The sequence below is a fragment of the Caretta caretta genome, chromosome 1, assembly GCF_965140235.1.
Source record: "Caretta caretta isolate rCarCar2 chromosome 1, rCarCar1.hap1, whole genome shotgun sequence".
NCBI classification, from domain to species: Eukaryota; Metazoa; Chordata; order Testudines; family Cheloniidae; genus Caretta; species Caretta caretta.
Genome location: NC_134206.1, coordinates 53,810,090 through 53,837,076, shown reverse-complemented (window position 1 = coordinate 53,837,076; position 26,987 = coordinate 53,810,090). Strand labels below are relative to the sequence as shown.

The following is a 26,987-nucleotide window of genomic DNA, read 5'->3' as shown; positions in this document are numbered from 1 at the left end:
TTGGCTATGGGATATTCTGATATGGGTTTCTCACCTATTATTAACCAATTGAATAATTTGTAATTGGGGCAGAGAGAATTATTCTATAGTCCAGTGGTTAAGGCACTCACCTGACAGGTGGGAGATCCCTGTTCATATCCCTTCTCTTCAACTGGCAGCAGGGGGGTTTCAACTGGGGGGTCTCTGACATCCCAGCTGAGTATCCTAACCACTGGGCTAAAAGTGGCATTCCTGCCCCACCACCTCCCCAGCTGTTTTATGTGGAGTTAAGTGGTTTCTGAGCACACCTACCAGATCAGGTAGCTGGGTGAAACAGGCAGTCCTCTGCCTATCTTTCCCCCCTAGTGGATACAGTGGGGCTTAGGTGAGAGAGAGGCACCAGTGCACATGCTCAGAAGCAGAAACATGGGCACCTAGGGAACTTTTACAGCAGAAATGTAGGTGCCTAATGAGTGTAGCACCCTTCAGGGTTAGGTAGCAGCCAAACCCAAATGGGTATTTTGTGGTTCAGTGGCACCTAAAAATGGGACTCCACTGCCTAAATACCTTTGAATCTGGACCTAAATGACTTGGGGAGCAATTTGTGGTGGAAAATGCATAGAAGCAGGATTCAGGTAAGCATGCCGACATGGTCTTAGTTGGCAGAATTCAGAGCTCTGGCAAATGGTTTACTACAGCTCTGAAGCCAAGATCTGTGGCATTATTGAAGGAGGAGCACTCTTAGATTTAAGAGTCTCAAGGCCTGGGACAGGACAGAACAGGGGAGTATCCATGGACCAACCCCAATTGAATAAATATAGCACAGATCTGTATTAACTCTTTCTAGGTCCCCTCTGTCAATGCTACTTCACTGACTGTGTGTAGTACCTTTCATCCAATGCTCTGAAAACTCTGCAGTCACAATTAATAAGGCCTCAGAGCTAGAACTGGGCAATATTTTATGACGAATAAATTTTATGACAACTGCATGCTTGCTTTTGTGAATTGTCTGCAAACAGACTGATATTTTCAGAATGTAGTCACCATTCCAAATGATTTGCTGAATGCTTTATCAAAATAACTCTAGGCTCCCAGCTCATTTCTGAGCAGTTCGTTTTGAATATTGTTTCATAAATATTCTGTAATCACAATTTCTGTGAAAATCCCTGCCTATCCATGTTTGCCAGAATATTCAAGAAACTCAGGCGCACACACTTAAATATGAGAATAAATAATCCTGGCTATGTATATGAAGCATTCATCCAGCTTCACTGACCACATGCCTTGAAGCAAATGAGTATTTCATAACCAGTTTTTCAGGTAAACTGAAGCAGAGGTTAAGGCCAAAATTTTCCAACGTTACACCTGTTGACTAGCATCCTATTCCATGAATAACCCCACAGAAATCAATAGGATGAGTCAAAGTAAGAACTACTCAGTGGGCTAGATCCGTACCCGGTGTAAGTTATAACAGCACCACTATGGATTTGCAACAGCTAGGGATCTATTCCAATCTGATTAATAGTGGCAGAATCAAAATTGTGCCCAGAGGGAGACTGCAGATCAGCGTGGGGGAAGGCTGAGGCTCAGACAGGTAAGCTGAACCAAGATTCCCTCTACTGCAAATTCATAGACCAGGGTCTCCTTGAGGCCTGGGGACAAGGCAAAGAGGATAGAACTGGCCGAGAACATGAATGCCCCAAACCATAGCAATGAATGCCCACTGGCATTCAATAGCATCTCTGCCTCAGATATAATGCCTCAGGAAGCTTCCCTTGGGGCAGCTCACTTCCCTACCACCACCCCAACACTGGGCTGTTCATTAAAGGCACAATGCATCCCTTAATGACTTACTGTAAGTTTTCCTCTCTGTGCTTAGGGAGCGTTGTGGGTGGGGAAAATATTTCTTCTCTTGTGTAATTGCATCTGTGCAAATAACCCATAATTACTATGACTTTCAAGAATTTCAGGTTTTATTATTGGCATTAAGAATGATGAGTAGTTTGCCAAAACCCTCAAAATTGCTTTAGACATAGAAAAATCACTTATTCTAATTACTCAGCTCCCATGAGTCATACAGCATTTTCTCTCTTTGTAGATTAATTTTCTCTCTATAGAGACCTTTTCTATTTCTAAAATATTTGTATTTGTCATTCAGTCACTTTAAATTTACAGAAATATATTTGCTGTCAACCCAGAAGAAAACATGTATTCACCGACTGTCTTCATAGCTCACACAAGTAGAGAGCACATCTTTATGGTTTCCTGCTTATATCTCAGATGATTTCCAAAATTTAGCACCATTTGAAGAACAAATCAAACATCAGACAATAAGGGCCAGATATTACCAAATGCTCAGCTCCCATCAGCTCTTATGGCTCTCTATGGGAGCTCCTAAGGGTTGAGCCCTTTGGAACATTTGGCCCTTTTGTTTAAGCTTCTGAATGGGAGCTGCATTCTTTTGGGGGGGGGGGAAATCTGTGCCTAAATCATCAAGAAAATCAAGCACAGGGTTCATTTCACAGGGAGGAATGGGCAGTCACCAGGGAGAAAAGAAACACGAGATCGATAGACTCTTTACGTTAAAGAAACAGGGAGTGATAACATAAGAAGTGCCACATTCAGGATGAGATTGTTCTTAGCCATGCTGCAGTCACAGAGGAGTAGAATGAAGCAGGCATTTCCTCCCATCATCCTCCCCAGCTCCATCCCAAACACACAGATGCCGTAAATTGCCTCATCATTGTTTTTGTGCTCCACCAAGAACAGGGCTGCACACCAGATGTACCCAGGAAAACTGCATTGGGAGAGGCAGGGAGCAGGTAGAGCTGGCTGGCTGCACTGTGTTCTGCACTCAGTACAGGGTTTGTACAAAATACATCTCTCCTCTCCTATTCAGTGCTACCTGTGAGTTATTTGTATTCCTGAGGCACAGTGTTACCCCTGGCTTCTCTGGAGTTGGTGCATCTCCATACAGCCCATCTGCCAGTGATCAGGGTGTGAGCAGTTGCACCCTATGCTTACAGGCAGAGGTCAGAGCCAATGTCAGAAATCAGAGCCAACAGTCAGGACTCAGTTACCTGGAGCAAGGCAGGGGCTATCTCAGTCATGAAAAAGCCTTTGAGCAGCCACCCTGCTACTGCTGCTGGGCTTAAGAGCTGGTCTGCCGACTCTTCCAACCAATCAGGCTATGTAGCCAATCAGGCAGCCTACTATAGGCCAGCTGTACTTGTTAGGTTGCCCAAAGACCGGCTCCAGACTGGATCTGCTGCAGGCCCCACTTCCTCAGACTATTGCCTGCATACAAATGAGAAGATCTAGGCCTTGGTATTGACATAAGTTATTAAACAGAAAAACTGAAATAAAATCACAGTGAGAGAAAACCATTATTATCCAATATAAACACAAATGCGCCTCTCCCTGCCATTAGTTGCTTCAGGTTTATCAGCAACACCCGGTGGCACCGAGTGCTGGAAGAACAAGCAGAGCAGCAGTTATGACAGGAATGATAAGGCAGGAGGAATTGTGAGAGACATTGAATTCCACTTCTAGCTTTACCAAGCAGCATCTTTATGGCAGGAAATGGTTAAATGACAGGCTGGAGGACTGTATAAAGCACTTCTGGGGAAGTGTGGGACTGATGAAATAACAGGGAAGCATAAGCCCTGATTCTGCAAGGAGGACTATGCAATTAGACCCTTTATGCTTCACTTCAGTAGGGTTCTGCAGGAGTGCAGGGACCCACAAGTTAATATCTGGTGGAATCAGACCCTCAGAGGACTGGTATTAGAAATAGAAGAGCTGTTTATGAGAAAATGCTACTAAACACTGATGGGATATTTGGGGTGACTGGTTAGATACTAGCAAGGGACAAACTTGGGGCCTTGATCCTGTTTCTATTGAAATTATTAGCAGAAGTGTCATTTACTTAAATGGGAAGAGAATTTAGCCCCTGGACAGATACTGGGGAAACTGATGGAAATTAGAGTAAGAATGAATTATTTGGAAATTGTATGGTCAGTATAATGAAAAACAGAATACTGTATAATGACAGAAGTATTTACAAGGCACCCTTGAGCAAGAAAACATATCTTGGGTTACATTAATGAATCTCTCTTTCTAAGAGTTGTGTGGGAGTTTTTGATAAATAGGGGTTAATGGTGTGTGTGTGTCTGAGAGTAGAAACAGTGAATTGTTCACAAGTCTCCTTCCTTTGTCATGCAGATGTGTAGTAACAGAACGATGTGGCTTGTTACACATATGTACAATGATTGCAAATTGTCTCCACAGCACCATCTATTGGTCTTTCATTGAGAATAATACCACGGAAAATGTGCTACTTAGAAACCATGTATCTGACAATTGATAGAATATAACCATCTTCGCTGCAGGCTTTCTCCCCCTCCTCTCTTTCCCTCTCCTCTCTATGCAATGTATACTAATATTACATAGGAGACATATTAGTATTCTAAATTCAGATAAGTGGAAATAACCTCTTTAAGATTACTCATTGTGCATTGGCCTGAAAATTTGGGGAACATGTTATTTTATTTTCCTGGTGTAGGAGATCTGACATGGTGTAGTAGAGCTCAGTATCTCTTCAGCATAAAATACAAAAAAAGGTTAAATAATGTCTTAAACATATTAAAATCAAGGAGATTATTTGCTGTTGTACTGTGAAAATTTCACAAAGCTACCTGCGGTATTCTGAAGTAATAACTATTATTAATAAAATGACTGGGTTCTGTTTGGATCATTTCTATCCAATGACAAACAAATGAAAAAGAACAAGCAAAGGATATTACTCCACAATTGCTATTTGAAAGCAATTTTGGTCTTTTAAATCTCCATTAATATCTTCCTCACAGCCTCCTCATTTCCTACTGCTGTCAAAAGACTTGCATTTAAAAAAGCTACCTATTAAACATGGCTCTTGGGGTATCACCATTTGCATCTCCACATGAATAACAGGATGGACTATCAGGGATCCCTTATAGCAATGTACAACTGTTAACTCTTTATGTGCATGAAGAAATATATATATATTGAGATTAACTACTGTCCTCAGAAATGCAATCATTACTGTGGTAATTGTCTATACTTACACGCAAATCACACCAAATCTGAGTGAGAAAATTCCCTTTATGTATAGGTATTGTTATTATACTTACCACCATAGTATCTGAGGGCCTTATAAACAGAGTGAATGTAGCCTCTCTCAGCACTCCTATGAGGCAGAGAAGTATTATCTCAATTTTCCTTATAAGGTACAGAGAAGTTGAGTGACTTGTCTGTGGTCACACAAGAAGTATATAGCAAGCTGGGAATAGAACCCAGATTTCAGGCCCTAATTTTTCATAGTCTAGTATCCCATCCACATGATGATCCTTCTTCTGAAAAGGCAGAACATTTTGCAAAATGTCTCAAAGTTAGTCAAGAGTGAAATATTATCTTGCCAGCTGCAGAAAATATTCTACTAACATACGGAAACATATCACACATTTTCAAATTTATTAGCCCCAATCAAAAAACAAATCCCTATGTTGATTTTTCCCTCCTGTGAAAATTGCCTTTCACTTTCATTACAAATAGTACAAGATTTGAAGACAAAACAGTTTCTAGCATTGCTTCAGATATAGGTGTGTAAAAATGTGCATGTTGTTTCAACAAATTAACTGCCAATTAAATATTAAGAATCAAATTGTCAAAAGGAACATTTAATGTCCTGATATTGCAAGCTGATCCACGCAAGTGGATTTCTGTGCCCATGTCTACGTTGCAATAAAAAAAACCCGGCCCAGAGCCCCAGAGCCCGGGACAGCTGACTCGAGTTTGCAGGCCTAAAAATAGCAGTGTATAGACATTCCAGCTTGGACTCCCAGGCTTTGAGACCTACCCCCATCGTGGGGTCTCAGAGCCTGAGCTCCAGTTTGAGCCCAAACATCTACACTTTCTAGCCCTGCAGCCCAAGAACTGCCAACCTGAGTCCGCTGACCTGGGTCAGCCACAGCTGTGCTGTGGGTCTTTTATTGTAGTGTAGACATGCCTGAATCCCGGTGACATTGATACAACCTGGCACTTGTGAAAAGAGCCACCCTGGTCGGCCACAGTTTGCAGCATCAGAGTCTATATTTCTATTCCCGAGTTGTATATACTGAAAATCCTCAAATCTCTTCATGCAAGCAATATTTGAGAGTGCAAGTTGGTTCATTCATAAATCTTGGCTGCACATATAAATCCCACCTTTTAGAAACACAAAAACTTGGTTATTCAAAACTGAACACATATAAAGACATGAAAAGGCAGGCATTCCATTTTGGGAACGAATTTAGGAAGCCACTCTGAAAATGTAGCCCAAAAATTAACTTAGATTAAAAGAGGGAAAAATGAGCTAACACAACCCTACTACTAATTGCCACCCCATACACATACACATTAAACCACGGGTCCCCAATGCACTGAGATGACATAGAGGGGCTTCCACATTAGAGGGAGGGGAGAATATTACTGCTTAGGGTCATGTCCCATCCTTCTCTGGAAAACTGGGCTCCTTTCTGTTCTTTTCCTGCCTTCTGTTTTGTTGCCTCAAGCACTGGGAGCTAGAGGGAGAAGCAGGGACGCGGTGCGCTCAGGGGAGGAGGTGGAGGCAGAGAGGAGGTGAGTTGAGGTGGGGAGCTGCTGGTGGGTGCTCCAGTCCCAGAACACCCATGGAGTTGGCGCCTATGGGTACAATGAGCTTCTGTAAGGATCATTGCACTTTAACACACAAGTATACTAGCTAACAGGAGAAAAATCAACCTCAATTTCTCCAAAAGCCAAGTAATTTGTAGCACACCCAGAAGTTTAACAGACCTGGACACCTGTGAATTGAGGGAGAGGAGGAGGAGGAAAAAGGAAGTGAGTTCTAAAGACAGTGATTCATTACACAGAACACCCTACGGGTAGCTCCTTCTCATTTGTATTAAGGAGCACTACACCTGGGGAATCGTCGGGGATCTCAGCTACAGCAGCATGGCACAGGGAGAGAGGCAGCCAAGTCCTGAGCCATTAAGGGTATGTCTACATAGCAATAAAACACCAGACAGCTGAGTCAGCCTTGTGGGGCTCAGGTTGCAAGGCTATAAAACTGCAATGTAGATGTCCAATTTCGGGCTTGGGCTAGAGCCTGGGCTCTGGGACCCTGCAACAGGAGAAGATGTGAGAGCCCAGGTTCCAGAGTGAGTCCAAATGTCTACACTGCAATTTTATAGCCCTGCAGTCCAAGCCTTGTGAGCTCAAGTCAGCTGACATGGGCCAGCCTCAGGTGTTTTATTGCAATGTAGACATACTCCTAGGGCTTTGTCATGGAGTGAGGATGGTTGCTCAATAATGTATGACTGCAGGTATGTTTAGATGCTAAGTGTCTGGACTCCACTATTCAGAACCACTTTGATGGCAACAGACTTCCACCGAGGCTCACCGTTTTGACCTAGTTTGGATTCAGTGAAAAAACAATGTCTTGATTCTCATTGGTTGCTGAATATTAATCTTATTATTTGGATTTCTACAATTATAAAAAGGGCTTCTATCCTGAGCTCGGTGCCCTGTCAAGTTAAAAAAATAAAACTAAATAGCAGCTTAACCCCAGGTTCAGCCCACAGAACTAAACCCCCTGAGAACATAACACACAAAAGTCCTCTCCTTCGAAGAGCCTGACAATCCTGGGGCAACCACAGAGGGAGCCAAGTCAGGCAGTGCCATGACCTGTAAGAGGATGTGAAATGTTTCCAAACCGTTTTCAAATAATGTTATTTAGAAAAGTCCTTCCATATGTATAATAAAAGCACTCCCCTAACACTGACAAATCCTGCTCCATGGTCTCTATTCATTCACTAAAAAGGACCTTTTCACAGGTATGCAATTTTAAAGGCTTTGGTTTTGAGCCCTAATCTGCATTTAAGCACAGAAATGGCAATACAGTACACTGCGTGGAGGAGAGAGCGTTAATAATATGGAAGGCCTGATGTGGGTTGGCTAGAGCAATTTACCCCACGCAAAAAGGACTATGGTTGGTGGAAATGCCTGGCAGGTAACAATAGAACTAATGGAATTAACTTGTTATGAATTTCAGAAATTAGACTAATAAAGAGCAGAAATGCTAATCTCTATTCTGTGCAATCATTTAGCCTCCGAAATAAAGATAGAAAAGCTCTGCACTGCAATTAGAGATAAGTATTGTATTTCATAGTATTTTGCATTTTGTATTATTTTGCATAATAGTAATAGATCTATCTGTATATTTTAAATTGTATGGAAACAGCAAACACCTGAGGAAAACTTCCTCCTTTATGGCTTACCAATGAAAATGTAAAATGCATTTATACTGAATTGGTTAGACAGATTATTTTAAATAAGTGTTGCAAATTCCTTTTTAATGCATTTTATTATGTAATAAATCTCCATTTTAGGGAGAATTTCACATTATATCCCTTTTAAATTTCATCTCTCCTATAAGAAATGTCTTTATTAATACAAAGGGCTAGGATGATCCTGACATTAAAGCACAGGAATCGGAATTAGACCTGCATTCTATTCTTGGCTATGTGATGGACTTCCCACCTGAAATTAGGCAAGTCATGGGTTAACTTTTTCTATCCCTCAGTTTCCCCATCTGTCATATAAAGATAATGGACCATCTCCTCAGTGAGTGTAAACTGATGCAGCTTCACTGATTCCCTTGATAGAGCTCTGGTGCTTTACATCTGTAAAGATCTGCTCCATTAATTCTTACCTGCCTTCCAGTGCTGTTGGGAGGCTGAATTAATTAATATTAAGTGCTTTGGTATTCTCAGATTTTACACAAATGCAAACTTTCACTAAACTCTGGTTTCTGCCTGTTTATGAGTCCAGGAAACAAAACCAGTGATACATCCGGTGTTAGTTACACATATTTCAGGCACCAGAAAAAATAAGCAGCTTGGATGGTATTTCAAATACATAAAATCCGATAAGACCAGGAGTATCAGAAGTGATCAGCAGCTAACATATTAATGTGTTTTGAGGAGATTTTATCCTGAGGAGTGGAACTTGAGAAGGAGGGTCAGGGTTCAAGAGGGACCTGATTTCTTGTAACATTGTGGGCTTAGGAATGCAGGCCCAGCTAGGCTGCTACCCCACAAATTGTATTGCCTCAGCATATACACTGGCCTCTCAGTGTCTTCCCTATAACTCTGCTTTGTGTGCCATATTGATTACTACTAATGATAAAACTGGCACCTAGACATATGCTAGAAATAGCACAGCTTCATTTAGATGTGTAAAGACAAAAAGGGCCAAATCCTGCTGACCTTAATCAAAGGAGCAATTCCTTGAATTTCAGTGGAAATTCCCATAGGAATAAGACCAGCAGGATTTTATCCTGAAAATTAACTTCTTTGCAAATGGTAATCACTGGCGAGATGCACAGGGGATTGATAAGAGGTTACGATATGGAAAATGCCAAAAATTGTTAAAGCACATCTGTACTGGCTTAAAAAACTCCCCACATGGTTCAGTTCATCCCTGGAAATAGGAAATCTCACTTTGATACACATGCAATGACAAGGGAATACTGATCATTAAAGGTCTCTTTGAAAGTGATAAATTAAAGACCTTTCCTATGTGCAAAACAGAATTCTCTCTCTTTTAAGATAAAATATGGGAACATGGATTTAAAAAAAGGTCCTATTCCCCTCCTGCAAGTAAAGAGTAACTACCTCTGAAGGCAATGGCCTTCTCCACATGAAGAATTTGAAGCCGTATTCCTACCTTTGGTCTAGTCCCGTGCAGCACCCCCAGTGCTAGGAAAGACTGAAGCACAAATGTACAATGTGTGCAGGCATTTTTACCACTGTATCACCTGGACCTGCTCTGACATGGTTTTCCCTGATGTCCATTCTAAGTTAGCACTTCTACTCCAGTCCAGTGGCATGATTTTCCCTCCACGCTTCATCTCAGACTGTCTTTGCGCTGCTATCTTTCTCCCAAATGTAATTTATATAGTTAGGAGGTAATGTGTTGAATTCAGCCTGGACGTAAGCAGGCACAACTTGATTGGCCTCAGAGGAATTAGACCTGCTTATTGGCATGGCTGAATTTGGACCAATATACCTTGACCTCATCAGTCCAGTTAGCATATTAGGTGAAGGATGAGGCAGAGGTCCACTGCTGTGTTTCTGCATTGCCTGCTGCTTCATACAACTTCCCAGGGGCCCTATTCTTTGCATGATAAGACCCCCACTGCCTACTTCTCCACTGAGAATTTTAGCAATTCCCTCACCAGTGGTCTAGCGCCAATGCATGATGCTAGCCTGGTGGAAGCGGCAGAGTAGAGCTGCATAGGGATTTTTATCACTGTGTCAACTAGATCTAGGTTTGGTCAACATTTGATGTTGCATGAAATCACCATCATTTCCCTTGTCTGTGCTGGCATCCTAGGGGCTGGAGAGCATGTGCAAACTGCAGCCATTAATAACGCTGCTCATTGATGTTTGTTTTCAACAAAATCCCGCCCCCTTTAAAAAAAATGTTGCAATCCCCTCCTTTCTCTATTTTCAATGTGATAATCGGTAGTTGTGTAGCTCATTGCCAGAGGCTGGCCTCCCGCACTGGGAGTCCCCATAGGATTCGAGAGAGCTCTGAGATGCAAGCAGGATGAGTGGCTATCAGGGCACCACCTCTGCCAGCACCATACTGAACACTGGGCAGGAAGACAATGGAGGAAGTGAGGCCCTGAGCATAGCCAGGCAGCCCTCTGTTTCTGTGGCACAGTGCCTGGCAGTGAGCGTGCATCCCTACATTTGTTGGCTTAGCCTATTTGCCATCACCAGCTTGTGCACACCACTGGACTGGACTAAGTGCCTGGGACTGTCACCTCCCCGCTGGTGGCGGCCATCCGGAGCTGTGTCTGCAGGGTTGAGTTAGGTTGGAGTCCTGACCAGACCAGCTCTTTACTCTCATGGTTCTGAATGGGGAGTAACAGGACCTGTCTTAACTCCACCCACATCTGTCTCTCCCTTTGCCTGGTCAGTCCAGAGAGCTGTCAGGTTATTGGAGATCAAGTGCCTGATGCATCCAAAAGGACGCGGAGGGGGTCCCAGGTCAGCGCTGAGCTATGCCCCATTGCCATGACATTGGGTTTTAGTTTATTCTAGGCAATGCATTGCACCATCTGTAAAGTGCCCGCGTGCAACTCCCCCATTAGCCCTAGAAGGGACTTTCAGAAAGCTGTATCTCCAGGGATCTGCAGTCTGCAAAAAGAATGGGTCAAAGTGCATTTAAGTGTTTTCAGCTAGTTATTGGTGAAGCAAAACACAACTGATTTTTTTTATAAATACAAATTGACCCCAGTCTTTGACATAACGCTCCTGATGAATAGCTTCTGCAGCATGGCTGTGCCCAGGCACTGCTTTATGTCATCATGCTGTTTTAATACTTCCAAGAAGTGTTGGCTGGCTAGTTGGCCTTTCCCTTTAAGACTTTAGCAATGTTAGAACACACATGGTTGTGAGCTTTGAAAAACAAACAAACTGCCTTTCTAAATGGATGAGCTAACGCAGAATGAAACACCAGGACTTCATGTAGGGTTTGTGGTGCTAATTCTAGGTCTGCTTAAAAAACAGAGAGGAAATATTGTATATATTTTATGCAAAGGCAGGCTTTTTTATTATTTGTTTACTGTGGAAGTGTGGCGATTTCCTCACCTTAATTGCTGTCCTGGCTACAGTAGAAGTTCTTTCTGCAAGTTGAGCAGGAGTTCAGAATCAGCTGGGATTTGATTTTAAGCAGGCAGGCTAGGAGGATGATTGAGTCTGAGGGCACAAGCTAAGTTAAGCAATGTAACTATGTAACTGACACTCGTCTGCCTCTGTTCCTTTCCGCCTGTAGAGTACAGCTGTGCACACTGTTCTCCTCAGGACCCAAACCCAGACTTAAGCACGTGGACTCCTTCTTTCTGCACATTGTCTTATTCCTAACGGGTTTAACTTGGTGTTATAGGTATTGTCCTCATTTTGATTAAAGATGTAGGGAAATGGTGACTAATCCCGTTTTCCCTGGTCTAGGAGCTCTGATTAATTTGCAAACTGTATATAATTAATTTAGGCTTAAATAGAGACTGGGAGTGGATGGGTCATTACACAAAGTAAAACTATTTCCCCATGTTTATCCTCCCCACCCTGTTCTTGCCAACTGCTGGAAATGGCCCACCTTAATTATCACTACAAAAGGTTTTCTCCCCCCCCCCTTTGCTGGTAGTAGCTCATCTTAAGTGATCACTCTCCTTACAGTGTGTATGGTAACACCCATTGTTTCATGTTCTCTGTGTATATAAATCTCCCCACTGTATTTTCCACTGCATGCATCCGATGAAGTGAGCTGTAGCTCAGGAAAGCTTGTGCTCAAATAAATTTGTTAGTCGCTAAGGTGCCACAAGTACTCCTTTTCTTTTTGTGATTTTCTCTGGTATCTGAGTTTCGCGGGAAAAGTGACAGTTCTTGCATTAAAAGAGAACAGCCCCACTTTCAGCTGAAGTTTATCACACGCACTTCCATTGAAATGGTAACGGGTCAAGAAGGTCTGCAGCGGGGTAATTCTACACACACAGCAGGAAGGCAGCTAGCTAGCTACCGCTAAGAGAGAAACTATTCCAGAGGTTTATTGCTTCTCAAAAGAAAGCAGCAGTTGAAACAATCTTACACTTCTACAAGGTGCGATGTTACTGCAGCTGGGGATGATTGGCTCACCTTTATACTGTATGGTATACGAATGCATAATACTGAGTGCAAATATTGTAGAGTTTGATACTACTGCACCGACCATTGTTTTTCGGGGGGCGCAGAGAACCAAACGATTGTTTGCTGTTGTGTTTTCGTTGTGCATCTCAGGGCTTTGTCCATTCAGCTGTCACAGAAGGGTTTCTTTTCAGTCGCTGTTTCTGTGCTTTATTTTTTTTAACCAGTCCTTTTCGCTCTTCTTGGCGCACAGCTGAAAGGTGTAATGACATTGATTGTTGGCTGTTCACGCCTGACTTCACTCCTGGACGTTTTTATAGAAAATAATAATAAAAAAAATCAGCCTAAAACATTTTCAAAAGGAAGGAAAGGGTCACGCCAAACTGGCGAGGAATGCCTCTAGGCGGAGGGTGGCTGAGAGGCTGCAAGAGGCCACCTGCACCCTGTGTTCCATTGGAACGAAGCCTGCAGAAAGCTGGCTTTGCTCCTCGGTGGGGATTTCAGTATGATCCCCTGATTATCCTGCAGGCGGCGCTTTTAGGTATTTACGGTGCCTCCCCACCAGACCAAAAGAAAAAAAGTCCCTAGGAGAAGCAGCTCCGCCACACACCAAGGAGGGAAAGACAGAAAGAAATGATCGTGCGGGAAAGCTGACAGAAGAAACCAGCGCGAAGACAGTCCAAGGGGTGATCTCCTGTGAGAGGTATCTCTCCTGTGGCACAGGTGTCTTAATACCGGAGAGCGGATCTCCTGGGCAGGAAAGCATCAAGTTCAGCTTATTTGTGTTCTTTTCCCTCTGATGTTCATGCCTCGCAGTTTCTCTTCCAACGGGAAACATTGCATGGGAAGGGACTGTTACTTTTTCCAGTCGGTATGGGATTCCCAGGAAGAGTAATGAGACACCACAATAAACAGCCCGGGAGGAATTTGCCACTCATCTGTTGCACTAAAGCGAAGCTACAGGCGCTGTCTCCTTGGGTGGAAGTGTTGAAGACCACCTGAATCGGGGGAGAGTGTCTGAAAGATGAAGAGAATAACATAGAAATGGGGAAAAGTGGATGAGGTGGGCGACTGCAAAAAAACCAAAACCATCCTAAATGGATTTAATTTATAAATGGAATTGAAATGTGCCCTGATAACTGTTGAAGTAAAAACGCTGGATAGCAACGCATGCATATAAACCAAGTAAGTTCTCACCCATTTTGGAATATTTTCTTCTTGACGCTTTGGTTTTATTGTTGTTCCTCTTAAGAGACGCCACCAATTACTGGAATTAACCAACTTTTGCCCAAATAAAAGCACGCGGTGACTACAGGGGTTTTGTACCCTCTTGGACCTAGCATTAAGCAACATTTAGGTCCCCCCCCCCCAGCTTTACATAACAAACGTGGCTTTTTTTTTTTAATCGCAATCAGTTTAATTGTTGACATTGTAGAAAGTGCCATCGTTTGGATTATTGCAAGTGAAGTCTGACACCTGCAGGATAACTGAGTATATGAAAAAAACGGAAGGGAAACAGTTTTGTGACGACGACTAGGTGGTTCAGAAGTCGCTGGTAGACAGAATCGGGGGGGTTGCGTTTGCGATGCTCATAATGTAAACCAATGGATTTATGCAGAAGGCTAATTCTTTGAGACAGGGCTTTCCGGAAGGCGAGTGAAGCTGTTTAACTGGACAGAGACTGGTTGTAGAGTTAGCATGCATGTGCCTTTAAGGTATAGCGGAGAGCAGCTAAGGGACCATGACCCACAGCCGTTCAGGTGAGGGCTCAGAGTGTATCAGAAATCACCTTTGTCTCATTTTAGACTTTGAATTTCGCTCACATATATTATTATTTGGCTACGGAGGTGCATAAGACAGCGCTTTCAGAAAAAAAAAAATTGGTCCCACCCCTCCCCACCCCAGGTACAGTGCTTGACTATGACAACTATCAGGCTATAGCAAAATATTTTTTCATGGGTTACCAACCTTGTAACTGCTAACACTCAACCTCTTGGAAGGCAGTTGTAGGGCCATTGACAGGCCATTTTTTCTTTTTTTAGGCATGCTGAACTTTCTGAAACTATGATGTAATAAAACTGCAGCACTTCAGTAACAGCATATTTTCACGTAGGAAAGGATGAGTGATTAGTGTTCTAATAATAATTTATCAGCTAAAAGCATGGGGATATCACAATAGAGTTTTAGTAGGAAGTCATTTCCAGACAAGTAGCAACTCTGTGGGCTGTTTCTTTATCCTGCTATCAACTTACTATCAGGAAGAGTTACTTCTTTCCCCGATCTGTCTTTGAAGCTTTGATACATCAGTTTTCCTATTTATCCTGACATTGTGAAGTTAAACATTGTTTCAGTTCTGAAAATCAAAGTTGATGGGGAACAACTGCACACCAAGTGCAGCAAATTTCAGGTACATCTTGTATTTTTTCAACCTTAAAGTATTGTGGTTTTTTTTAATTTAATTTTTTCCTACTAACCATTGCTACTATAAAATCCTGGAAAAAAAAACATAAAGAGAATCTGGTGTGAGGAGAGAGTGTGAGGTTGATGGCAAATGAACATGATGAAAATGAGCCTGATAATGACTTATATGGTAAACAAACTGACTGAAGGAATTCACCCAAGCATTGAATTTACATTTTCAAGCTCCTGAATATTTTGGCTATTTTACAGTAGTCATAATTCTGTTGAAAAGAAGCAGTTGAACCTTAAATAAACACTGACAGAAAATTTATACTAAGTAAGAATTGAATTGTAAAATCCACTGTGATTGGCAAGACCTGCAGCTTTGTTGTTGTATTGTTATTATATTTTACAAGGCAGTGTCACTAATTTTTTTATTTGTTTTACTGGAATCAAATGAGTGAGTCCGTGTTCGCATGGCAACTGAAATTTATATTTATCCAAAGGTGCCTGATAAAAGAAGTAGTGGCAGTTCTTCCTGAACTAAAATATCTTCTAGCTAGAAGTAAATAGAAATGCTACTCCAAAATGCTTTCTGGTTAGTAGGCACTTCTAAAAAATTAAAATAAAAGAGACCACAAAACAGAGTTCAGACAATATATTCAGAGAAGGATAGTTTCATTATGATAAATGCATCCACATAAACTTTATGTAATATAGCATGTACACAGTTAAACAGTAATAAGTCACTAGGACCAGATAGTATTCACCCAAGAGTTCTGAAGGAACTCAAATGTGAAATTGCAGAAGTACTAACTGTGATATGTAACCTATCATTTAAATCAGCTTCTGTACCAGATGACTGGAGTATAGCTAATGCGATGCCAATTTTTAAAAAAGGCTCCAGAGGAGATCATGGCAATTACAGGCCAGTACAAGCCTAACTTCAGTACCAGGCAAATTGCTTGAAACTATAGTAGAGAACAGAGTTATCAGACACACAGATGAACACGATTTGTTGGGGAAGAATCAACATGATTTTTATAAAGGGAAATCATACCTCACCAATCTACTAGAATTCTTTGAAGGGGTCAATAAGCATGTGGACAAGGGTGATTCAGTGGATATAGTGTACTTAGATTTTCAGAAAGCCTTTGACAAGGCTTTTAAGCAAAGTCAGGGAAGGTCCTCTCATGGATCAGTAACTGGTTAAAAGATAGGAAACAAAGGGTAGGAATAAATGGTCAGTTTTCAAAATGGAGAGAGGTAAATAGTAGTGTCCCCCAGGGGTCTGTACTGGAACAGTCCTATTCAACATAATCATAAATGATCTGTAAAAAGAGGTAAACAGTGAGGTGGCAAAATTTGCAGATCATAGAATATCAGGGTTGGAAGGGACCTCAGGAGGTCATCTAGTCCAACCCCCTGCTCAAAGCAGGACCAATCCCCAACTAAATCATCCCAGCCAGGGCTTTGTCAAGCCTGACCTTGAAAACCTCAAAGGAAGGAGATTCCACCACCTCCCTAGGTAACGCATTCCAGTACTTTACCACCCTCCTAGTGAAAAAGCTTTTCCTAACATCCAGGGATGAAAGTAACTGAGGCCACTTACCGGTAGGGGTGGGACAGCTCCGGGCCCCAGAAGGGGCGGGGACTCGGGTAGAAGGGGCGGGCCTGGGGGAGTCAGCGTCCCCCAGCCAGCCCTTCCAGTTTGGCTGGCCCGCGCTGCCCCGGGCTCCCGTGTTGATTTAAAGGGCCTAGGGCTCCGGATGCCGCTGCTGCCGTAGCGGCAGTGGTGTCTGGAGCCCCGGGCCCTTTTAAATCGCCGGCCCCAGGGCAGCTGCTCCCTTTGTCGGCGGCTGGGGGGGGCCAAAAGGGACAGGAACGTTAAAGCGCTGCAGGAGGGCGCAGCAACATAAAAGCGCGGCGGCGGCAAAGGACCGTCCTTAAAGCGCTGCTGCGGCAGCGCTTCAATGTCCCTGCCCCTTTTGCCTCCCCTGTCGGCGGCCCTGCTGGGACGGACCCGACCAGCGGGGCCGCCGACAGGGGGAAGGGGCAGGGACATTAAAGCACTGCTGTGGCAGCACTTTAAGGACTGTCCTTTGCCAGGGCAGCGCTTTAACGTTGCTGCCCCTTCCCCCCTCTCCGTCGATGGCCTGGCCAGTACGGACCCTACCAGCAGGGCACCGACAGGGGAGGCAAAAGGGGCAGGGACATTAAAACGCTGCCGTGGCAACGCTTTAATGTGGGCTTGGTATGGGCCGGTGCGGTTCTTACCAGTACACAGTACCGGCCCCTGCCGGCTCACTTTCACCCCTGCAAACATCCAACCTAAACCTCCCCTGCTGCAACTTGAGACCATTACTCCTCGTTCTGTCATCTGCTACCACTGAGAACAGTCTAGATCCATCCTCTCAGGTAGTTGAAAGCAGCTATCAGATCCCCCCTCATTCTTCTCTTCTGCAGACTAAACAATCCCAGTTCCCTCAGCCTCTCCTCATAAGTCATGTGTTCCAGCCCCTTAATTATTTTTGTTGCCCTCCGCTGGACTCTTTCCAATTTTTCCACATCCTTCTTGTAGTGTGGGGACCAAAACTGGACACAGTACTCCAGATGAAGCCTCACCAATGTCGAATAGAGGGGAATGATCACGTCCCTTGATCTGCTGGCAATGCTCTTACTTATACAGCCCAAAATGCCGTTAGCCTTCTTGGCAACAAGGGCACACTGCTGACTCATATCCAGCTTCTCATCCACTGTAACCCCTAGGTCCTTTTCTGCAGAACTGCTGCCTAGCCACTTAGTCCCTAATCTGCCTAGCCACTTGGTCCCTAGTCTGGTGCATGGGATTCTTCCATCCTAAGTGCAGGACTCTGCACTTGTCCTTGTTGAACCTCATCAGATTTCTTTTGGCCCAATCCTCTCATTTGTCTAGGTCCCTCTGTATCCTATCCCTACCCTCCAGCATATCTACCACTCCCTCCCAGTTTTAGTGTCATCTGAAAACTTGCTGAGGGTGCAATCCACGCCACCCTCCAGATCATTAATGAAGATATTGAACAAAACCGGCCCCAGGACCGACCCGTGGGGCAATCCACCTTGATCCCGGCTGCCAACTAGACAAGGAGCCATTGATCACTACCCATTGAGCCCGATGATCTAGCCAGCTTTCTATCCACCTTATAGTCCATTCATCCAGCCCATACTTCGTCAACTTGCTGGCAAGAATACTGTGGGAGACCGTATCAAAAGTTTTGCTATTGTCAAGGAATAACACATCCACTGCTTTCCCCTCATCCACAGAACCAGTTATCTCATCATAGAAGGCAATTAGGTTCGTTAGGCATGACTTGCCCTTGGTGAATCCATGTTGTCTGTGCCTGTTCATTTTCCTGTCCTCTAAGTGCTTCAGAATTGATTCCTTGAGGACCTGCTCCATGATTTTTCCAGGGACTGAGGTGAGGCTGACTGGCCTGTAGTTCCCTGGATTCTCCTTCTTCCCTTTTTTAAAGATGGGCACGACATTAGCCTTTTTCCAGTCGTCCGGGACCTCCCCCGATCGCCATGAGTTTTCAAAAATAATGGCCAATGATTCTGCAAACACATCTGCCAACTCCTTTTGCACCCTTGGATGCAGTGCATCCAGTCCACTGGACTTGTGCTTGTCCAGCTTTTCTAAATAGTCCTGAACCACTTTTTTCTCGACAGAGGGCTGGTCACCTCCTCCCCATGCTGTGCTGCCCTGTGCAGCAGTTTGGGAGCTGACCTTGTTCGTGAAGACAGAGCCAAAAAAAGCATTGAGTACATTAGCTTTTTCCACATCCTCTGTCACTAGGTTGCCTCCCTCATTCAGTAAGGGGCCCACATTTTCCTTGACTTTCTTCTTGTTGCTAACATACCTGAAGAAACCCTTCTTGTTACTGTTAACATCTCTTGCTAGCTGCAACCCCAAGTGTGATTTGGCCTTCCTGATTTCACTCGTGCATGCCTGAGCAATATTTTTGTACTCCTCCCTGGTCATTTGTCCGATCTTCCATTTATTGTAAACTTTTTTGTGTGTAAGATCAGCAAGGATATCATTGTTAAGCCAAGCTGGTTGCCTGCCATATTTACTATTCTTTCTGCACATCGGGATGGTTTGTTTGTGCAACCTCAATAAGGATTCTTTAAAATACAGCCAACTCTCCTGGACTCCTTTCCCCCTCATGTTATTCTCCCAGGGGATCCTGCCCATCAGTTCCCTGAGGGAGTCAAAGTCTGCTTTTTTGAAGTCCAGGGTCCGTATTCTGCTGCTCTCCTTTCTTCCTTGTGTCAGGATCCTGAACTCGACCATCTCATGGTCACTGCCTCCCAGGTTCCCACCCACTTTTGCTTCCCCTACTAATTCTTCTCGGTTTGTGAGAAGCAGGTCAAGAAGAGCTCTGCCCCTCGTTGGTTCCTCCAGCACTTGCACCAGGAAATTGTCCCCTACACTTTCCAAAAACTTCCTGGATTGTCTGTGCACTGCTGTATTGCTCTCCAAGCAGATATCAGGGTGATTGAAATCTCCCATGAGAACCAGGGCTTGTGATCTAGTAACTTCTGTTAGTTGCCGGAAGAAAGCCTCGTCCACCTCATCCCCCTGGTCCAGTGGTCTATAGCAGGCTCCCACCATGACATCACCCTTGTTGTTCACACTTCTAAACTTAATCCAGAGACTCTCAGGTTTTTCTGCAGTTTCAAACCGGAGCTCTGAGCAGTCACACTGCTCTCGTATATACAATGCAACTCCCCCATCTTTTATGCCCTGTCTGTCCTTCCTGAACAGTTTATATCCGTCCATGACAGTACTCCAGTCATGTGAGTTATCCCACCAAGTCTCTGTTATTCCAATCAAATCATAATTCCTTGACTGTGCCAGGACTTCCAGTTCTCCCTGTTTGTTTCCCAGGCTTCTTGCATTTGTGTATAAGCACTTAAGATAATTCGCTGATCGTCCCGCTTTCTCTGTATGAGGCAGGAGTCCTCCCCTTTTTCACTCTCCTGCTCGTGCTTCCTCCCGGTATCCCACTTACCTCAAGGCTTTGATGATACAACACTACTCAAGATGGTTAAGTTCAAAGCAGCCTGAAAAGAGTTCTCACAAAGGGATCTCACAAAACTGGGTGACTTGGCAACAAAACGGCAGATGAAATTCAGTGTTGAAATTCAGTGTTGAAAAATGCAAAGTAGAAAACATTAGAAAACATAATCCCAACTATGCATATAAAATGATGGGATCTAAATTAGCTGTTACCACTCAAGAAATAGATCTTGGAGTCATTGTGGATAGTTCTTTGAAAACATCCCTTCAATGTGCAGTGGCAGTCAAAAAAGCTAAGAGAATGTGGGGAATCATTAGGGAAGGGATAGAAAATAAGAACGAAAATATCATATTGTGTCTATATAAATCCATGGTATGGCCACATTTTGAATACTGCATGCAGATGTGGTCGCCCCATCTCAGAAAATGTATTGGAATTTGAAAAGGTACAGAAAAAGGCAACAAAATTTAGTGGGGATATAGAACAGTTTCCATATGAGGAGAGATTAATAAGACTTGGACTATTCAGCTTGGAAAAAAGACGACTAAGGTGGGATATAATAAAGGTCTATAAAATCATGACGGGTGTGGAGAAAGTAAATAAGGAAGTGTTATTTACTCCTTCTCATAACACAAGAAGTAGGGGTCATCAAATGAAATTCAGAGGCAGCAGGTTTAAAACAAACAAAAGGAAGTATTTCTTCACACAATGCACAGTTTATCTATGGAACTCTTTGCCAGAGGATTCTGTGAAGGCCAAGAGTATAACTTATTTAAAAAAAGAATGAGATAAGTTCATGGAGGATAGGTCCATCAATGGCTATAAGCCAGGATGGATGGGGTGATGTCCCTAGCCTCAGTTGCCAGAATCTAGGAATGAGCAACAAGGGATGGATCACTTGATGATTACCTGTTCTGTTCATTCCCTCTGAAGTACCTGGCATTGGCCACTGTCGGAAGACAGGATACTGGACTAAATGGGCAATTGGTCTGACCCAGAATTGCTGTTCTTATTTAGTGTAAGTCCTACATCCCATTACAAAAAAAAATTATCGTAGAGCATGCTTCATCAGGCACTTAAATACTCTAGTGGTAAGGGACATTTCACTTCCTAGATTGATTCCTTTATGGAAAGAATGGACCTGAATAGTTTAAACAAACTTGCCTACACAATGTATCCAGATTTCATATAACATAGCACTATCCACCACAGCAGCCAGTTTTCTGTGAAGAAAGAAGCTGGATATCACAGTGATAGGTGCCTTGGAAATATTGAAGAAAGATGGATAACTCTTAGGATCTGATCCTGTAGACCTTATTGAGACAAAAGGAAGGATTGGACCCCAGGTTTCATCACCAAAATAATTTAAGGATTCTATTCCCCATCCATGGAAGATACTGGCAAAACTTCTTAGGGTGTAGGACGGGGCCCTAAGATAGAATTATTGCTGTATCTTTCCCCATATCTTTTCTTTCTGTTCAGATTGTCAAACAGAGAGATTATTCCAAAGACAATCAAAACATACAGATGGATGTCTCTTAAATTCAACCCTACTCTCCTTCTATTGATGCTGACACCATTTCTTCTAGTAGCTGGTCTCCCTTTTCAGAAGACAGTCCATGAAGAAAGCATTCAGTCCCTCAGTACCTTTTCCTACTTAAGGCCCAACACTGCCAGGGCCACGCTCCTCACCTGGCAGGATTGTGATCATCATTTTGAATATGCCAGGGCCAAAATATGTTGCCTGTTAACACACATGATAATGAGCAATAGCACTCCCTTTTTAATAAAGGTTAGTTTGCGTTAGACCACTAAGGCCAACCCATCAAGTACTTGTTCAAGATGACTTGTAGAAGAAGCTATGTGGCCCAGAGAGCTAAAGTACTAGCCTCTCTCTTCCAGAGATATCTGTTTAAATCCTAATTTAGGTGGCAAGTAAAAAGTGAGTTTGTCTTGTCCAACACCTGTGGAGATTTGTCTCTATCCCCCAAACACTATGTCGTTTGGCAGCCTCTTCTCAGGAAGATATGTGGGACTGGTGCAGCTGAAGTGCTGCAGGTCAGGATTGGAGTTTACTGGCAAAACAGTAGGGAAAGTCCTGCGCATCACCAATCTGTGTGACACTTGACCAGATAGGCTGTGCTATTATCCCCTTACTTCCTCGGGGCTACGTTCCCTTTTCAAATGTTAATTCAAAAAAGAAACAGATTTGCACTGGATCTGAAAAGACAACATGGAAGCAGCTAGAAAAGGCTTAATTATAGCATATTTTGAGACAAAGTAAACAAGAATGGAGGGGGGAGGCATTCACAGCAGTTGTTCTACTCAGACTAGAGCACATAATGGCTTTATTTATTGTCAGATGTATTATTATCTCTGGTCTTCTATGTGATTTCAAATCCAAGCTATGTTGGTTTACAATATAGCTGTTTCATCAGCCATAAGTTTTAAAATTACTAAAAGCAAGACAATCTAGACTTAAGATGAAAATTTGCTTTTAGTTTACCCCTTTGTAGCCATATTTTGCATCAGTGTATGGTATTAAAAATCAGTCTTTTTTTTTTAAAAGCCCCGGACTCGTTGAGGCAGAGGAAAGACAGACTTCTGCCCTTAGCTCTGATCTGAGTGATTTAACATAGACTTTGATTATATTCTGCTTATTGAGATATGATATTGCTGAACAGTTCCTTGTGGTGTAATACACTGTAAATAAAAAGGCTCTAAAAAGTGAACACACATAAAGGGCTAATAAATTAAAGCTACTTTTTTGTAACAAAAAAGCAAGGGACATCCAGGCAGAAATTCTTTCTAGGTACATTAAATGTTTGACTAATGCAACTTGAAACTGGCAAGGTAAGAAAGCACTGAAATAGGAGTTAAATACTTTGCACAGCAAGGTTTACAAGGTAATGAAAGATTATCAGGATGCTGCAGAGAAGAAAAGTAATTAATATACCTCCGTGTAGGTCATTTTCATCCCTGCAGTGCTGGGCCATTTCACAGCTTAAATTCCAGAAGTGCTGCTTCTACTTTTAAAAAAAATGTATTTCTTATTCAGATAGTGCAAGAAGTGTGCTAAAAATGTCACAGAATAAGTGCGTATAAAATAAGATTTGTCTTTCTTTCCAAATTATTTTGAAAGTGGATTTTAGGAAAAGAGCTTCTGAACATTTTCTGGGTTTAATTTTTCTCAAATCAAATGTTCGAGAGCCTGAGCCGTCCAAAGCTAACTTCTGCATCTGTGAGCCAGAAGCTCTGGAAGCTTCCTGGGTTCATAGATTTCCAAGGCCAGAAGGGACCATTGTGATTATCTAGTCTGACCTCCTGTATAACACAGGACAGAGAACTTCCCCAAAATAATTCCTAGAGCCAGGCAGGCTACACTTGTCTGAACATATCTCCCTGTGTCTATGGTATACAGGATTAGGTGCTCAAATACTATGATAAAGAATAGGAGTACTTGTGGCACCTTAGAGACTAACCAATTTATTTGAGCATGAGCTTTCGTGAGCCACAGCTCACTTCATCAGATGTTTACCGTGGAAACTGCAGCAGACTTTATATACACACAGAAATCATGAAACAATACCTCCTCCCACCCCACTGTCCTGCTGGTAATAGCTTATCTAAAGTGATCAACAGGTGGGCCATTTCCAGCACAAATCCAGGTTTTCTCACCCTCCACCCCCCCACACAAATTCACTCTCCTGCTGGTGCTAGCCCATCCAAAGTGACAACTCTTTACATAATCAAGTCGGGCTATTTCCTGCATAGATCAAGGTTTTCTCACATCCCCCCCACCCCCATACACACACAAACTCACTCTCCTGCTGGTAATAGCTCATCTAAACTGACCACTCTCCAGGTTTAAATCCAAGTTAAACCAGAACATCTGGGGGGGGGGGGGGGTAGGAAAAAACAAGAGGAAACAGGCTACCTTGCATAATGACTTAGCCACTCCCAGTCTCTATTTAAGCCTAAATTAATAGTATCCAATTTGCAAATGAATTCCAATTCAGCAGTTTCTCGCTGGAGTCTGGATTTGAAGTTTTTTTGTTTTAAGATAGCGACCTTCATGTCTGTGATTGCGTGACCAGAGAGATTGAAGTGTTCTCCGACTGGTTTATGAATGTTATAATTCTTGACATCTGATTTGTGTCCATTTATTCTTTTACGTAGAGACTGTCCAGTTTGACCAATGTACATGGCAGAGGGGCATTGCTGGCACATGATGGCATATATCACATTGGTGGATGTGCAGGTGAACGAGCCTCTGATAGTGTGGCTGATGTTATTAGGCCCTGTGATGGTGTCCCCTGAATAGATATGTGGGCACAATTGGCAACGGGCTTTGTTGCAAGGATAAGTTCCTGGGTTAGTGGTTCTTTTGTGTGGTATGTGGTTGTTGGTGAGTATTTGCTTCAGGTTGCGGGGCTGTCTGTAGGCAAGGACTGGCCTGTCTCCCAAGACTTGTGAGAGTGTTGGGTCATCCTTTAGGATAGGTTGTAGATCCTTAATAATGCGTTGGAGGGGTTTTAGTTGGGGGCTGAAGGTGACCGCTAGTGGCGTTCTGTTATTTTCTTTGTTAGGCCTGTCCTGTAGTAGGTAACTTCTGGGAACTCTTCTGGCTCTATCAATCTGTTTCTTTACTTCTGCAGGTGGGTATTGTAGTTGTAAGAAAGCTTGACAGAGATCTTGTAGGTGTTTGTCTCTGTCTGAGGGGTTGGAGCAAATGCGGTTGTATCGCAGAGCTTGGCTGTAGACGATGGATCGTGTGGTGTGGTCAGGGTGAAAGCTGGAGGCATGCAGGTAGGAATAGCGGTCAGTAGGTTTCCGGTATAGGGTGGTGTTTATGTGGCCATTGTTTATTAGCACTGTAGTGTCCAGGAAGTGGATCTCTTGTGTGGACTGGACCAGGCTGAGGTTGGTGGTGGGATGGAAATTGTTGAAATCATGGTGGAATTCCTCAAGGGCTTCTTTTCCATGGGTCCAGATGATGAAGATGTCATCAATATAGCGCAAGTAGAGTAGGGGCTTTAGGGGACGAGAGCTGAGGAAGCGTTGTTCTAAATCAGCCATAAAAATGTTGGCATACTGTGGGGCCATGCGGGTACCCATAGCAGTGCCGCTGATCTGAAGGTATACATTGTCCCCAAATGTGAAATAGTTATGGGTAAGGACAAAGTCACAAAGTTCAGCCACCAGGTTAGCCGTGACATTATCGGGGATAGTGTTCTTGACGGCCTGTAGTCCATCTTTGTGTGGAATGTTGGTGTAGAGGGCTTCTACATCCATAGTAGCCAGGATGGTGTTATCAGGAAGATCACCGATGGATTGAAGTTTCCTCAGGAAGTCAGTGGTGTCTCGAAGGTAGCTGGGAGTGCTGGTAGCGTAGGGCCTGAGGAGGGAGTCTACATAGCCAGACAATCCTGCTGTCAGGGTGCCAATGCCTGAGATGATGGGGCGCCCAGGATTTCCAGGTTTATGGATCTTGGGTAGTAGATAGAATATCCCAGGTCGGGGTTCCAGGGGTGTGTCTGTGCGGATTTGATCTTGTGCTTTTTCAGGAAGTTTCTTGAGCAAATGCTGTAGTTGCTTTTGGTAACTCTCAGTGGGATCATAGGGTAATGGCTTGTAGAAACTCGTGTTGGAGAGCTGCCGAGCAGCCTCTTGTTCATATTCCGACCTATTCATGATGACAACAGCACCTCCTTTGTCAGCCTTTTTGATTATGATGTCAGAGTTGTTTCTGAGGCTGTGGATGGCATTGCGTTCCGCATGGCTGAGGTTATGGGGCAAGTGATGCTGCTTTTCCACAATTTCAGCCCGTGCACGTCGGCGGAAGCACTCTATGTAGAAGTCCAGTCTGCTGTTTCGACCTTCAGGAGGAGTCCATCTAGAATCCCTCTTTCTGTAGTGTTGGCAGGGAGACCTCTGTGGATTAGTATGTTGTTCAGAGGTATTTTGGAAATATTCCTTGAGACGGAGACGTCGAAAATAGGATTCTAGGTCACCACAGAACTGTATCATGTTCGTGGGGGTGGAGGGGCAGAAGGAGAGGCCCCGAGATAGAACAGCTGCTTCTGCTGGGCTGAGAGTATAGTTGGATAGGTTAACAATATTGCTAGGTGGGGTGAGGGAACCATTGCTGTGGCCCCTTGTAGCATGTAGTAGTTTAGAAAGTTTAGTGTCTTTTTTCTTTTGTAGAGAAGCAAAGTGTGCGTTGTAAATGGCTTGTCTAGTTTTAGTAAAATCCAGCCACGAGGAAGTTTGTGTGGAAGATTGGTTCTTTATGAGAGTATCCATTTTTGAGAGCTCATTCTTAATCTTTCCCTGTTTGCTGTAGAGGATCTTGATCAGGTGATTCCGCAGTTTCTTTGAGAGCGTGAGGCACAAGCTGTCAGCATAGTCTGTGTGGTATGTAGATTGTAATGGATTTTTGACCTTCAGTCCTTTTGGTACGATGTCCATCTGTTTGCATTTGGAAAGGAAGATGATGTCTGTCTGTATCTGTACAAGTTTCTTCATGCAGTTGATAGATTTCCACTCCATACGGCTAAATGCAGTGCCTTGCATAATGACAGGTTTCAGAGGAACAGCCGTGTTAGTCTGTATTCGCAAAAAGAAAAGGAGTACTTGTGGCACCTTAGAGACTAACCAATTTATTTGAGCATGAGCTTTCGTGAGCCACAGCTCACTTCATCAGATGTTTACCGTGGAAACTGCAGCAGACTTTATATACACACAGAAATCATGAAACAATACCTCCTCCCACCCCACTGTCCTGCTGGTAATA

The 26,987-nt window shown here is 43.4% G+C and overlaps 1 protein-coding gene across 1 annotated transcript in view; it reads left to right on the top strand.

Annotated features, from left to right (window-relative positions):
* Nucleotides 1-13,051: 13,051 nt before the first annotated feature.
* TRPC4 (transient receptor potential cation channel subfamily C member 4) overlaps nucleotides 13,052-26,987 on the top strand; it is a 214,576-nt gene continuing 200,640 nt past the window's right edge. The window contains exon 1 of the mRNA XM_048848360.2: nucleotides 13,052-13,913. The gene's annotated coding sequence lies outside the window, so the exon portion shown is untranslated. The remainder of the gene's footprint in view (nucleotides 13,914-26,987) is intronic.